General features: G+C 38.0%; 1 protein-coding gene across 3 annotated transcripts in view; it reads right to left on the reverse strand.

Annotated features, from left to right (window-relative positions):
• The window catches only part of PLS3 (plastin 3), a 105,728-nt gene extending 90,274 nt beyond the window's left edge, over window positions 1-15,454 (reverse strand). Inside the window, exon 1 of one of the 3 annotated variants that reach the window (XM_060182804.1) lies at window positions 15,316-15,454. The gene's annotated coding sequence lies outside the window, so the exon portion shown is untranslated. Of the gene's footprint in view, window positions 1-14,635; window positions 14,755-15,108; window positions 15,133-15,315 lie in introns of those variants that run through there. The other 2 variants (XM_060182808.1, XM_060182806.1) reach the window with 2 other exon arrangements.
• Between the last annotated feature and the right edge of the window lie 204 nt (window positions 15,455-15,658).

A 15,658-nucleotide genomic window follows, 5' to 3' on the forward strand; every position in this document is an offset into this window, starting at 1 on the left:
AAATAAAAGCAAAAGTCAACAATTGAAACTTTTATGAGTTTCAAAAGCTGAGCATCCATTACCAAAGTGAAAAGGTAACCTACTGAATGAGAGAAAGTAGTTGCAAATTAACTATCTGATAAGGAGTTAACATTCAATGCATAAAAAGAAATATAATTCAAGAAAAAGATTATTAAAAACATAGAAAAAACACATCTGCGTTCTTCTGAAGCAGATTTAGTAAAGCAGTACTGAACATGATTCAAAAAGGAAAAAAGATAACCTGTAAACAAAAATATTGATACATCTGGCCTCATTTCAATAAGCACTTTTGTTCTATGAAAGACTTTCAAAAATATTAATGGTTAGAGACAGAAATTGAGAGGGAAGGGAGAAATAGAGAGATCACAGACACCTGCAGTACTGCTTTATCACTTGTGAAGCTTCCCCCTGCAGGTGTGGGGGAGGAGCAGGGTCTTGAACCTGGGTCCTTGTGCATTGTAATATGTTCACACAACCAGGTGCACCACTGCGCGGACCCATCTTTGAAAGTCTTTGTAAATAGGATAGAAAAACATGCTACAAAGTAGGAGAAATAGCTGAATACCACGTATCTGAAAAGGGGTTATTATATAGAATATATCATGGTCTGGAAGGTAGCACAGTGGATAAAGCATTAGCCTCTCAAACATGAGAGGTATTTTTCTACCACTTTATGCTCCTACTGGCAATGTACACTTTTTCCTTATCTTTGCAGAATTAAGTGTTGTCACTTTCTTAATTTAGTCATTCTGCTGATGGATATATAGCATAATCTTGGTTTCATTTTTTAATTTCCCAATGATTAATGTTGGTGAACATCTTACTTTTACCTATTTTGCTGAAATAGATGTTCATGACTTTTGTCTGTTTTATAATTGTTATTTTAATGTTGAATTTTGAAACATCATTATATGTTCTATTTTTTTTTAAATATATCTATTTACTAATGAGAGAGAGAGATAGAGAGATAGAGAAAGAGAAATAACCAGACATCACTCTGGTACATGTGTTAAAGTATCTTTATTTGTAACAGACAAAGCTGGTAATGTCCCAAATGTCCCTCAATAGGTGAATGGCTAAATAAACTAGTATTACTAGTGATATAAGGAAGGCATGAAAATTAGAAAATTATACTGAATGAAAAAGTCAACCGCCAAATACTACATACTTTTATTATTTCAATGTATGTAACATTTGAAAAGTCTAAATTATAGAAATGAAGAAGAAATAGTGGCTTCAAGGGTAGAGGTAGGAGATGCATGTTGCTAATAAAAGTAATTCATAGTGACGAACTGTTCTATGCCATAACTGCACCAATATCAATAGCACTGTGATTTTGATAATGTTCTATTCCACTGTACTAGAATTTTGTGAAGTCTTACAGGAAGTTACCACTGGGGGGGGAAGTGGGTAAAGGGTACACAGAGTCCCTGTGTCACCTCTTACAAGTATATATCTATTAAAACTAAGTAAAAAGTTCAATTAAAATTTTTGTTCCGAGTTAAATACACAGTGTAGTATGTTAATAGATTAAAAAAATAAGGGTGTCGGGCAGTAGCGCAGTGGGTTAAGTGCATGTGGCACGAAGCACAAGGACTGGCGTAAGGATCCCGGTTTGAGCCCCCAGTACCCCACCTGCAGGGGAGTCGTTTCACAGGCGGTGGAGCAGGTCTGCAGGTGTCTGTCTTTCTCTCCTCTCTCGATTTCTCTCTGTCCTATCCAACAACAGCAACAAGAACTACAATAATAATAACCACAAATATGATAACAAGGGCAACAAAAGGGGAAAAAATGGTCTCTAGGAGCAGTGGATTCATGGTGCAGGCACTGAGCCCCAGCAATAACCCCAGAGGCAAAAAAAGAAAGAAAGAAAGAAAGAAAGAAAGAAAGAAAGAAAGAAAGAAAGAAAGAAAGAAAGGAAGGAAGGAAGAGAGAGAAAAGATGAACCAAATCAAAAGACTCTCAGGAGGGAGTAGAGAGGCTACTGGGTGCATCATGGTAGAAAAGGACCTAAATTGGGGGTAAGAGTATTATACAGACATCTTGAGGGGGGATAAGAGATTATACCTACATATCAACAGCTGCACTATAAACCATTAACCCCACGCCAATAAAATGATTAAAAAATTAAAAATATATTCAGAAAAAAGATGAGAAAAAAATCAACTTGCAAGCATTCCATTTCCTATTTGAAACATTATTCCTACTGGTATTGCCAAAATAGTATTGGCATAACTTACTATTGACACAGAGGGTCTATTCATATGATCAGTTTTGACTTGATGCCATGCAGATGGGTATTAAAATCTGATCTAGAAACTGAAGGTGAGTTTTTTTTTTAAGATTCCTCATTATTATATTAACCACCAAATAGTCAAAAAGAGACCCTCAAATTTAACACATTTCCTAAATGTAAGATATTAAACTCTTCTTCAACTATCAAGTGCTAATATTATTTAGAGTGGAAACAGACATGAATATTGTTCTGTGACTATATTTTATACTTGAAAAGCATATCTGAAAATATCTAAGTATAGTAAGCCTCAAGACACAAAAAGTTGTCTTTATTTTGCTGTCAAAATCAGTACTGGTCAGAGTTAAACTAAGCAAGGATTTACATGAACAGCTAATCGATGATGAATTTGTCTTGTCAGCAGCAACTCTAACTCATTAGCAGGCTCATGAGAAGACATTCAATATTAACATATCCCATTTTGCTTAGCAGCACCAAAACTAAAATTTAAATGCAGATGAACAACAGATGAATGGGTAAGTAAAATGTGGTAGATCCATACAACAGGTTGTTCAGTCATAAAAAGAAACCAAGGAGATAACATAATGGTTATGCAACACAGCTTTCATGACTGAGGTTCCTGAGTTTCCAGGTTCAATCCTGGGAACCGTTCACTAATCAAAATAGACAAATATATAAACAACCTAAAAGCCTGTCAACTGATGACTGGATAAAGAAAGTATGGGACGTATACTCAGTGGAGTACTACTCAGCAATTTAAAAAGATGATACTGCATCCTTTGTGACAAGATGGATGGAACTGGAGGTGATTTTGTTTAGTGAAGTGAGTTTATCAGTGAAAGCTAACTACTGCACGAAACATATGAACTTGAAAAAAAAATTAGTCAACTCATATCTAAAACCTTGGGCAAGCTATGGTGGTTATTGCTGGGGGTGAGAGGTAGCAGCCCAGAACTTTGGAGATGCAGAATTACACCCTTATTATCTTATAATCTTGTAAATTATATATATATATATATTTTCCAGAAGTCATGACTCATTTTTGCATAGAAAAACAGGAAATATATCATGAAAAGTTTCATTTTTCTTTTTCACCAGAAGTAGCTTTCCCATGGGACAAGGAAGGAATTTAGGGCTGTCTTTGAAGAAAACCATATACAGTAGACAGTATATCCAGACATAGTACATGCATCTGACCTTCTCACACCAAAATGAAACAAAGATCAGATTTGGGATCCAGAGGATTTTTTTTTTTCCTCTTTCAAAAAGTTGTAATCATTTCATTGAGGGCTTAATATTTTACATTACAATTGTTGACACATGGGTACAATCCCTCATCTCCCTATGATAGGTGTCGACAATAACACTTTTACCTCAACGTAGGTCTTTTCCCACAATCATGCACCAGGACCTCAAAGCTTTCTCCACCCTTCCCTTACCCCTTGCTCTTTTTAAAGTCTGTGGCAATCAAAAACTTCAAGGCAAGAAATCAAAGCTACTGTACCTGTATAGCTACTTCTGGTTATTCTTAAGTCAGATAAAATTTAGTATACAGAAAATATGAGGGCCACATGTGCAAGTAATAGTAAGTGTTTTTTAGGACGTCTGCATACAAGTATACTGTCACAGCTTTATTGCAGAAGGACATGCTATGCATACCATCTACAATTTAGTAAAGCTGGAAAGAATTTTATTTTTGTAAAAACTAAATGAGGTATGGCTCATTTTCTTGCCAAAGGGCTATTTTATTTCAAGACATTGGTGTCTACTGACCTTCATTTATAGGCTGAGTAATGTTCTATTTATGTAAAACAGTGGGCACTTTTTTTAAGGATGCAATAATTATTGCAAAGAAATAACAATGTTTACATTTGTTTTGTACTTAAGTTTCAGTTTGGTTATATTGGGTTAAAAATGAATGTCTTTTTTCACACAGATTTAAATTTAGAAATCATTTTATGTTGAGAAAAGGCCTTATTTAAGTACATTAACTACATGTCAGATTATTTTTAGATTTTTATGAAATACAGTATTGTATTACTTTTTGTTTTCCTCTTTCAGTAGACTGAGTTTCTTATCCACATTTTTTTCTTTCTTTTCTTTTCTCTTTCATTAACACTCAACAGTCTTTATTTAACTTTTTTTTTTCAGTTGAAAGTTGAAACAACAAAGGCATTGTCCATGTTATCATCCTTGGCAAGCTATCAATATTATTCCATCTATAGTTTGTACTGTCTCAACATATATTTGAGAACTTTGTGTACAATTCAAAGTTTTCCTCAGTTACATTTATTCATAAATGGCCTATAGACTTTAAAAAAATATTCTTATTTTATTTTATTTTTGAGAGAGATGCAGAGAGAGAGACAGGAACACCAGAGCACTGCTCAGCTCTTGCTTATGGTGGTGCGGGGGACTGAACCTGGAACTTCGGAGCCTCAGGCATGACAGACCTTTTTTTTTTTTTTCTACAATACTCACATTTAACAAGTTATTTAATTTGAATATGTCAACCATATCTTCATCTTCACACAAATATTCTGTAGTGGGAGTCGGGCTGTAGCGCAGCGGGTTAAGCGCAGGTGGCGCAAAGCACAAGGACCAGCATAAGGATCCCGGTTCGAACCCCGGCTCCCCACCTGCAGGGGAGTCGCTTCACAGGCGGTGAAGCAGGTCTGCAGGTGTCTATCTTTCTCTCCCCCTCTCTATCTTCCCCTCCTCTCTCCGTTTCTCTCTGTGCTATCCAACAACGATGACAACAACAATAATAACTACAACAATAAAACAACAAGGGCAACAAAAGGGAATAAATAAATAAAATAAAAATATTAAAAAAAAAATATTCTGTAGTTAGGTACATTTTCCCTCTACTGCTAGTATATAAAATATATTCTAGTTTGCTTTTTTTTTTTCAGAAGACCAACAGATGCTAGAACGGTCTAATTTAGGATAAGGCACAATATATAGGTGAACTTACAATTTTATTATTTTAAAAAATGTGTTTGCTTTTTTCTTGAGAGAGAGAACAAATGAGAGATTAGAGGATCACTCAGGTCTAGCCTATGGCAGTGCCAAAGATTAAACCTGAGGCCTCGGGTAAAACCTCAAGGTATGTGCTTTAAGGCTGAGCTATCTACCCAGTCCCAGTGGGTTGGCTTATAATTTTCAACTTGTAGATGTATAAACATTTTTTGTTGTCTCTAATCAGTGACAAATTTGTCTGTCTTTGCATTTTGATCATCATAATACAAAATATAAAATTTCAATTATTGATAGCCACTTGCAGAAATGATGCAACTGTAGCTTTAAACTAGACTCACACACAGCTCAAAATATTTGTTGAATATGTCAATGTTCCTCTTCATTTCCTGGGCTTTGCTCTTGAAAATTTCCACTAGAAGAAATAATGGCCTTCATGAATTCAATAACATTATGTTTTGAATTCTCACATTTCTAAAGGCTACATATCATCTTGGAAACTTACTGGTCTAGTATCTCTTTGCTTTTCCTTGCATATTAAGCTATTTCTATACTTTCTGCTATTATAGAAAAGAAAAGAAATTGAAAAAAGAAATTGAAATCTCCCTCCCAAATCAACATTATCTATTAGTATTCACCTTGATCTAACGTTATTTGTAATGTGAGCACTTAACCAGGTGTGCTTAACCCCCTGGCCCTGAATCTAACCTATATTTGTTTATAGCAATGAGTTTATAATGGTGTCTGTAATCTACTAAAAGTCATCCTTACAATTTTCCTTTGAAAGCAAGCTCATTATACAGTGTTGTATCCTCATAAAAATGACAAGTTAAATGGCAGACATGATTCTTTTCTAAGCAAACCAAAAAGCTTCTTCAAACTGGAATGCTGATAAATTAAATTCTCCACTTTCACAATACAGAATATTTCCAGAGTGTCATTAAATAAAGCCAAAAAAATGATCTCATTTACTAAAAGGTAATGATAATTGATGAAGTTTTCAACTAGGCTTGAAAATTGGTTAATATAAATATATGGCAAAAATCGTTTAAAGCATTATTAACTGACCTGTAAGTAAAACATTTATTGAGCAACTACTATAGCTAGTGTGTAAAATTTGTTGTATCTATTTTTGCCATTGCCAGAGTTTCAAACCTCCAGGTTGATTTATTCAGACAGAAAGAAACAGAGACAGAGCAGAGGGAGAGGGGGAAAACAACAAAACATCAAAAACTACCCCCAGGCTCCAATCTGGGTGGAATAGGAGCCTTCCTAGTTGAAGTATCTTTCTGGTCTGCCAGAAAAGGAACTGTTAATGGGGGTGGGGCAGGGAGACAGGTTTGGTTCTTAAGGGGTCTCAAATTCAAATTCTGCATGGCATATGCCAGAGAAATGTTCCAGTTTTTCCTTCTTTACTCCTCTTCTCTCTACCTCACTGTCAAAATATATAGATCGACAGATAAAAATATAGCCAGGCACAAAGTTAGATGCTATCAAAGTTTTACCACTACTGAATCTCTAGTTGTTATATTCTTTAAACAACTTGGATGAAATATAGAACTTTGGGTTTCTTAAGTGATGTGAAAGGGATTTAAAAGATCAAAACCTAAGGTTAAAAAGCCTGCCAGCAAACATTGTCATTATCTGACTTTGAGATTAAGAGGTTTTTTTTTTTTTAACTACTAAAGGTTTATGGTTACAAATAAAGGCTGAACACATGAGTTTTACAGCATCCACAATCTGAAATCTAAACATTACTTAAAAAACAAATTTGTGGGGGTCAGGTGGTAGCACAGAGGGTTAAGCGCACATGGCACTAAGAACAAGGACCAACATAAGGATCCTGGTTTGAGCCCCTGGCTTCCCACCTGCAGGGGTTCACTTCACAAGCAGTGAAGCAGGTCTGCAGATGTCTATCTTTCTCCCTCTCTGTCTTCTCTAGATTTCTCTCTGTCCTATCCAACAATAATGACACCATAACAACAATAATAATAACCACAACAATGATTTAAAAAAAAAACAAGGGCAACAAATGGGAAAAAATAGCCTCTAAGAGCAGTGGACTCGTAGTGCAGGCACTGAGCCCCAACAATAACCCTGGAGGCAAAAAAAAAAAACACCAAACTTGTCTCCCCTGCCCCCCCCAACAGTTCCGTTTCAAAAATAGAACTTCCTATGATTGTATATCCCCACAGGATTCTACTTTATCCTGCTTTGCACCTGCTAACTAGATCAGAGGAAACCAAAAATATTTCCAGGACATATACTTTACCTAAACTAACTCCAGTTTAGAGTCACATCACATATGCTATATAAAGAATAGCTTCCTTTTTTGTTGAGTCAATGTCTAAAATCAAGGCTCTATTTTTTTTCCTTAAGTGAATGTTTCAATTTCAGGGATTGCCAAAGCAACTCACTTAAAAAAAATTGTTGCAATTTCACATTTCGCTTCTGATTATTTTCTCAAAGATATAACCCGTGTCTCAAAATGGCTTTTACTCATGAATATTTATGATGTATAAGATGGAAACAAAATAAGCATCCCACAATATGGAATCAGTGAAAGAGATTATGAGATATCTATTCTACAGGATATAATAATGCAGTTTTAAAATTTTTTCTCCAAAAAATATCTGATTATGAAAACACGGTGAAGGGGGCTAGCTGGTCGCACACCTAGTTCATGTTACAAGGACCTGGATTCAAACCCCTGACTCCCACCTGCAGAGGGGAAGCTTCACAATGGGTGAAGCAATGCTGCAGATATCTCTCTCTCAAGATTTTATTTATTTATTTATTTATTTATTTATTTATTTATTTATTTATTTATTTATGAGAAAGGCGAGAGAAAGAACCAGACATCACTGTGGTTCATGTGCTGCCAGACACTGAACTCAGGATGTCATGCTTTGAGAGTCTAATTCTTTATCCACTGTGCCACCTCCCAGACCATTAAATATCTTTTTTTTCTTTAAACCAGGGCACTGCTCAACTCTGGTTTATGGTGGTGCAGGGGACTGAACCTGGGACTTTGGAGCTTTAGGCGTGAGTTTCTTTGCATAACCATTATACAATCTGTCCTCCCCTCTCCTTCTGTATCTCTCCCTCCCCTCTCAGTTATTTGTCTCTATGCAATAAATCAATAAAAACAGTATACACATACACACATGCACAGGATGCGCGCGCACACACACACACACACAGGATGGAGAGAAAGTAGAGAGAATGGGGTACTGATATAGTAGTTCCTCACTTAAGGGCATCCATAGGTTCTTGGAAATTGTGGTCTAAGCAAAGCTGTATCAATGTGACTATAGGCAAATTGATACAAAGGTAGTTTCTATGATATACTTTTGGTCACAAAGGTACCATTAAACTTCTAAATAAAGATCCCAACATATCCAGTACTAAGCAATAATTCATATGCATTTATTCATATCACAAGTCACATAATTCAATTTAATGTTTCTGGATGTGGGAAGAAACCATATGTCATAAAGAAAACCCAAGCTGACAGGAAAATATGCAAAATCAATTTTTCCCTCATCAATGTTATGACAAAATGGCATCTAACAAATCAACATCATTTGAGTCTGTACAATGCAGTATGATCTCAATTTAAAAATATCTTTCTGCATATGAGATAGATAAAACAGTGAACAGTTAGTACATATTGAGTCATTTTTATTTTCTTCTTTATAAACCATCTTATGTTTTTCTCTTAAAATATTTAAAATAACTTTGTAGTTTTTAATTTAAAGTGATTAAAACATATTGTACGTGTGTATCCTATCAAGACCTTTTTCTTGGCTAACTAAATAATGTACTTTTGACTTTTATAGGAATAGTATATGTCCAACAGACTCTTTTCTATCATTCTTACTGCTGGAAAAAAAAAGAATCTGTAATGGTAACTGTCATTGAGCTAAAGTACAAATCACAGAATAAAAGAACAATGATATGGCAAAAATGGGGGACACTAGCAACTTTAAAGCAAAAATTATAAAACTTACTACTAAATAACAATTACTTTAAAATGTCTATGAAAATCAAAAAGAATAAAAAAAAATAGCCAGCAGGAATGGTAGAGTTCTTCAGGCACCAAGCCCCAGCAATAACTCTGTGGGAAGAAAGAAAAAAGAAGGCTACAAAAGCCAGATTATCCACTATTACTATTAACAACAGAACATCAACCTTAAGAGTGATGCTATGTAATTAAAGCATATAATGTAGACTGCAGTAAGCTGAATATTCCATTCCATGCTGTTATATTACATTAAACTATCACCACAGATTTTATTTCATTGTAAAATCTTTATATTTATCGTGTGTGTGTGTGTGTGTGTGTGTGTGTGTGTGTGTGTGTGTGTATGGAATCAAAGCTGACTTTTCAATGAATGAATGAGTCATAAAATTTCAAAAAATGGCACCCAAGGAAATAGCTCTACAGGTGGAGCACAGGGCCTGAAGCTCCCCTCCGCTCTACATGTACTTAAAATGGTACTCTGACCTCTCATCTCTGCTCACGTGAAACTCACCCTCTCATATGATTTAAATAATAACAATCAATCTTTGGGAAAAAAAAAGATTACCAAAAATGCTTTGTTACTGAATTTTATAATACCCAATGGTAAAAAGGAAACAACAACAACAACAACAAAAAACACACCATAGTCTTTAGCACTAGTCCTATGAGACCAGATCATTTCAAAAGGCCTGCAACACACAGCTTCCAACTTGTTTAAGTACTTTTGACTTTACAAAGGATATGGTAAAAATCATTCTAAAATATAGTCTGAACAACACAATGAAAGTACGTAAGTCAAAGTATGACAGGTTAAGAACCATCATATAATTGGAAAGATTATAATGAAAATTAAAGTTGATTTTATAGTTTTGAGGGGGGGAGGATGAAACTGACCCACAATACATCTATCTTCCAGTTCAACCTGCTTTTAAAATAAATAAGTAAATAAATAAATAAATAAAAACCAACATTAACTTTGCACCTTTTCTGTTCATAGGGACATACCATTTAAATGCACAACTTACCTCTGTCATGACCTTATCTAAGGTTGTCCTCCCTTAGTAACTTTCTTCTTAAGTTTGCCGTTACAATATATCTGGCTTTATTTCTACGTCGCTCTTGAAATTGGATGGCTAGAGTACATTTATAGAGTTAAAAAAAGTGGCAAAACTTAAAATATGAGACTATTCCAATTTTTGTAAACTCTTCTTAAAGCCCGAGTGGCTTCTGTGATTTACTACTACAGTACTTTGCATTTACATGGCACCTGTCTGCCTAAGAAGCACGGCTTGCATAGCTCAATTATCCTTTCAGCATGCCTGTGAAATACAGAGTGGAAACAGATGACCTCCAAATAAAGTAAAATCCAAATATGAACACAGAGAATTTCCAGGGTTTATTTAAGATGGCTTATCTATCCAAACGGTAGAGAACTTAAAAGACTCGGGAATCCATCTCACCGCCTTTCTCAAGAATCATTACCTCTTTCCATCAAACATACTTCTAAATTGTTAAACTTTCTCACAATATAAAACTGGTAGTTTGATTGTGGCAAGCACAATGCTTCTTATCCCCAAATGGTTTACACTCACTAACATTTATCATTTATGTGTTTAGTTTAAAGCTAATTTGTTAGTTGCATTTATTTCTTCTTTTTTTATTTTTTTTAATTTTTATTTATACCCTTTTGTTGCCCTTGTTGTTTTTTATTGTTGTAGTTATTATTATTGTTGTTGTCATCGTTGTTGGATAGAACAGAGAGAAATGGAGAGAGGAGGAGAAGCCAGAGAGGGGAAGAGAAAGACACCTGCAGACCTGCTTCACCGCTTGTGAAGACAGTCCCCTGCAGATGGGGAGCCAGGGCTCGAACCCGGATTCTTACTCTGGTCCTTGTGCTTTGAGCCACCTGAGCTTGACCCGCTGTGTTACAGAGCACTGTGAAGCTCTGACTTATGGTGGTGTTGGGATTGAACTTGGGGCCTTGGATTCGCAGATATGAAAGACTTTTTCAACCATTATGCTATCTCCTGGCCCCCAAATTTGGTATTGTTAAACTTGATTCTTTTTTAGTGATTTAATATAGGGTACATACAGTTTCATATCATAGTCATCATCAAGTTAAACTTCATTTTTTCAAACTACCTCATTTCCACAACCTGAGTATGTCAGAACCTCTGCTCAGACTGACATTTCAGAGTTACACAGCTTTGCATATTTTTAAGCTATTTTAATCAAAGCTCCATTATAGCTAAGAACTAGTTAGTCATGACCAATGGTACCTGAAAAGGCTTCCAAGGATATAATGTATCCAAAAAGCTTCTGAAACTGCCAACACATTGAATATGCATGGTAAATGACTGTTGAATAACTTTACAGACTCAAAAGATGATTGGATTGAGCTGTTGTCTTCTAAATAGAATTTTATTATTTTCACAGATCAAGCTTTCTGTCTTCTGGATTACTTTTTACCAAATGTAAAACTGTCATATGAGCAAGCAAGAGATGATTCTAAAAACATACCCAAGGTTTCATGTACTGATATATCTTCACTATCAATTTTATACTAGTTACTTTTGGAGTCTGTACTAAAAAGCAAAAATGAATGTATATATACATATGATACTGTATAGATTATCCTACATCGAACACAAAAGCAATTCCATGAATTTATATTTGCTAAGAATACTATCGGTAATTTTCTTGGAGAAGCAATAGAAACATTGCCTAAAACATAATATAGAATGGTGAGTGGAATTTATTCCTTTTCTCTATAAATTTCGCTAAAAAAAAAAAAGTCACTCCAGTGCTCAAGCACCATGGCCAAAGCCAACCTTTCTATTCAGTAACATTGTTAGCCTTGGATCAAGATTTCATTTAGTTTCCTATATGCCCTGGATACTGACACTCTGCCAATATAAATAGTCTTGGTCAAGTCTAATGTGCATGTTAGCATTTCTAGAAAAGATTTAATCTCAATGAAAACATCATTCACTAGTTATAACTAAGCATTCTACCTCAAAAACCATAAGCCTAGACACATTTTGCATGGAACCCTAAATAATGACATCAGACTACACTGCTTAACCACTGGTGAAGAAAGTTTGTTAAGCACTGGACTCCTAACTTCTTAATTATAATAAAAAATAAGGGTTTTCTACACCATTCCAGTAAAAGCTGAAGTTAGTGGTTTTAAATGAGTGTGCATTCCAAAGAAATGTGGGCTGTGAGCCTGTTTTGACATAAATAACATTTCAAAAAGAGTTTGTCTCCCTACCACTTTAGCCCAGTTGGATTACTATATGTACTCTTTCTTTTCTTCTTCTTCTTCTTTTTTAAATTGAATATTAGGCATTCAATCACTTCCCTTGGTGGGGTGTCTATCTACAAATGTAACTAAGTCAAATAACACAGGTGCAGCTTAAATTCACTTGCAGCTAATCCATGCCATAAAGGTAGCCTTGAGTTGTAGTTTTAAAGCTCAGAATCTCATGCATAGCATGAAAATGGAGGACTCAAGTCATTTAGAGTTTGCTGTAGGAGACAAAGATTTTTTTTCTTTTTTTGGCTAGAGCCTACAAAGCCTTGATCTCTTAAATACCCAGTTTCATTTTTAGATGGCTGCCCTAGTTGTTTTCAAGGATGAATATGTATGACAGAATTCATTTTTGTAAATATGTAAAAGCTTTTACACTCCTGACCTCCGCTAGTCATGAGCTATCTTTATACTTTGTAACATATAATCTGAATTAACAAAAGTGTCAGGGCTTGCCAATAACACCCTTCACTTGGACCACATGAACTTATATTGGTCAATGGGGGAGTCATTTCAGTGTCCTCTCAGTGTTCTATCAAAGTAGAGAAAGACAAAATTCAAGTCACTTCCCTTTTGTCACTGTCTTGTCCCAAATTTATGATCCAATGAATTCCAGACCACAGATAACTGATTGTTAATTTTAGTCGAGATGATCCACCTCCTTCAAGAAGATGCTTAATATAGAGGACAGTTTAAGTAGAATTTAGGCCACATACAAGAATATGAGAAGTCTTTCTTTCTTTCTTTCTTTTTTTTTTTTTTTTTCCAAATACTATCTTATGGAAGATAGCTTCAGAGGTATTCTTTCTCTAGAAAATAATCAGTAAGCTAGAGAAGCCAAAATCACATGGAAGATGTTTGTCTCAGCACAAATATTGCATGCCCTTATTTTAAAAACAACTTCAGTTTTTAATTCAGATAAAATCGGAGCACCAAATTCCCTTTCTGATTCTCCCCCCATCCAAATCTGAATACCTTTGAGTATAAACTAGCTCACACAAAACCCCTCTTTTTCTCGCGTTTTTGGAATATGGGTTCCAGTCATTCTATTTCAATTTTAAAGTCAAAAGGAATCATGTGACCATTAACCCCAAGCAGAGACTGCGGGGGGGGGGGGGGCACGTGATGCCAATTGGCTTGTGAGGGACTTAATTGGAATTCCGAGTAAACTGCATCTCAAGGATCAAGTTTATTCTCCCAAATACAGGATCACATCTTTTAACAAAGTGGAGTTAAGCGCTTTTCTCTTCGTTTTTAGGTTCACCTTTTAGTTTTCTACCTACTGGTGAGGCAAACCCCCCCCCAAAAAAAAACCCTTTTCCCCCACCCAACCCCCACCGGTTGTAACAATGGACCAGGCACCCCCCAGCACCCCAAGTGATCTTAAATGGTGAGTTTAGTCCGACTAATGAGCTTTGCAGAAGACCTCCCGCACCAGGTGGAATGTTGTGCGGATCAGGTGAAGGGCTAGGGGCACAGTGTAGGGGAAGAAATCAGACAGCTCCCACCCCAGCCCACTTTCCAGGAGGGGAACATCTCTTGCCCTAGAAACTGGCTGTGTGAGCCGCCTGCATACCCGAGTAGCAGCAAAAGAAGTAGCAGCACCAGTGGCGGCAACTTTGGGACTGGCGAGGAGCCACGTTGGGGGTGGTCAGAGCCCCCCCCCCCCCCGCCTCATTAGAGCACTTAAGTACCATGGGGAGAGAAAAGTAAACTCCTAGCAAGTGCAGCTGCGGTGGGGACGAGGATATAACCATATCCCCCACTCAGCCCCACCCACAACCCCCTAGTCCCTCAAGTCCACCAAAACACACACACACTCACCCTCCCAGCAGCTCAGTCTCCCAGGGAGCCTGGAGAGGTCCGGGCTGCGGGTTAGGAGCAGCTGAGCCAGGAGAGTCAAGAAGAGAGCAGTCAGGCAGCGTGGAGGTGAGGTGGGGGGGGGGGGGGTGAAGAGAAGGGGAGGAAGACCCAGGGACTGGAGAGACCGCAAAGGTGCTATATCCTGAGGGTGCAGAGATACTGGCAAAAAAGTGCTTACTCATAGGAAGACACGGTGTGGTCCGCGCTCGGGCTCAGGGCAAGGAAAGTAGGCAGAAGGCAGGCAGCTGGAGCCTAGTTTCTTCCCTGGGCCAAAGCACCTCCCCAGAGTCCGGGAGCCCGCTGAACCCGCGAGGTCAACCAGGGCGGGACAGCGGGGGCTGGAGGCGTCGCTGGCTGCCGGCTCCGGGATTTCCTGCGCCCATAGCGGGGGGGGGGGGGGGAGGGTGTTTGGGGGTGGCAGTAGCTGGAGGAAGACTACACAGAGAAGTTGGGCGCTTAGGGTCCTCGCTTGGGGCCGCCGCCACGAAAGGGGGACAAGGGCAAAAGCTGCCGGTAAGTTCTCCAACCCAACGCTGGCAACAAGTTAGCAGCAACTGGCGAGAAAACACTACCTCGATACTTAAAAATAAATAAGTGTTTGCGGCCCGGTGCAGATTGCTGAGGGGTGGTAACACTGCCATTCCCACTCACCCTAGAAGTGAATAACCATCTAGATGCGTGAAAACTGCGACTGAAATTTCTCCAGCTTTCTTCTGTGAAATGTTCTCCTCTCAGCCCCAGACTCTCACGCCCTGGTGGCTAAGACCCGGGAGATGCGCTCCCCTGGACCCACTTGTGCCCACGCCTAGGGAGCCCGCTTCCCCTTCGTGCTGGCCAACACCAACAAAAAGCACTTACGTAAAGTCGCAGAGTACCCGATCTGCCCCGACAGTCTCCAGCTGACGCACTCAGACAACTTCTGCCTCTGAATCTTTGCGGCTGTGGTTCTAAAGCCAGCGCTCCCTCCCCTCCAGCCCGTCCCCTCCGCCCCCCCCCCCCCCCCGGCCGCCGCCATTGGCTCCAGTGGTGCAGACAGTCGGCCTGGGAACCTAGAAGGGGATTGGGCCATGAGCCTGTCACATCAAATGGATCAACTGGGTGGGGAGCTGGGAGGTTAGGCACTGGGATGGGCGCCTTAGAGAGATGGGGACTTTGCAGCAAGATTTGGAGATCCCCGCGCTTGCCTCCGTCTGCCTGCCTG

This window comes from Erinaceus europaeus, chromosome X, assembly GCF_950295315.1.
Source record: "Erinaceus europaeus chromosome X, mEriEur2.1, whole genome shotgun sequence".
Taxonomy (NCBI): domain Eukaryota; kingdom Metazoa; phylum Chordata; class Mammalia; order Eulipotyphla; family Erinaceidae; genus Erinaceus; species Erinaceus europaeus.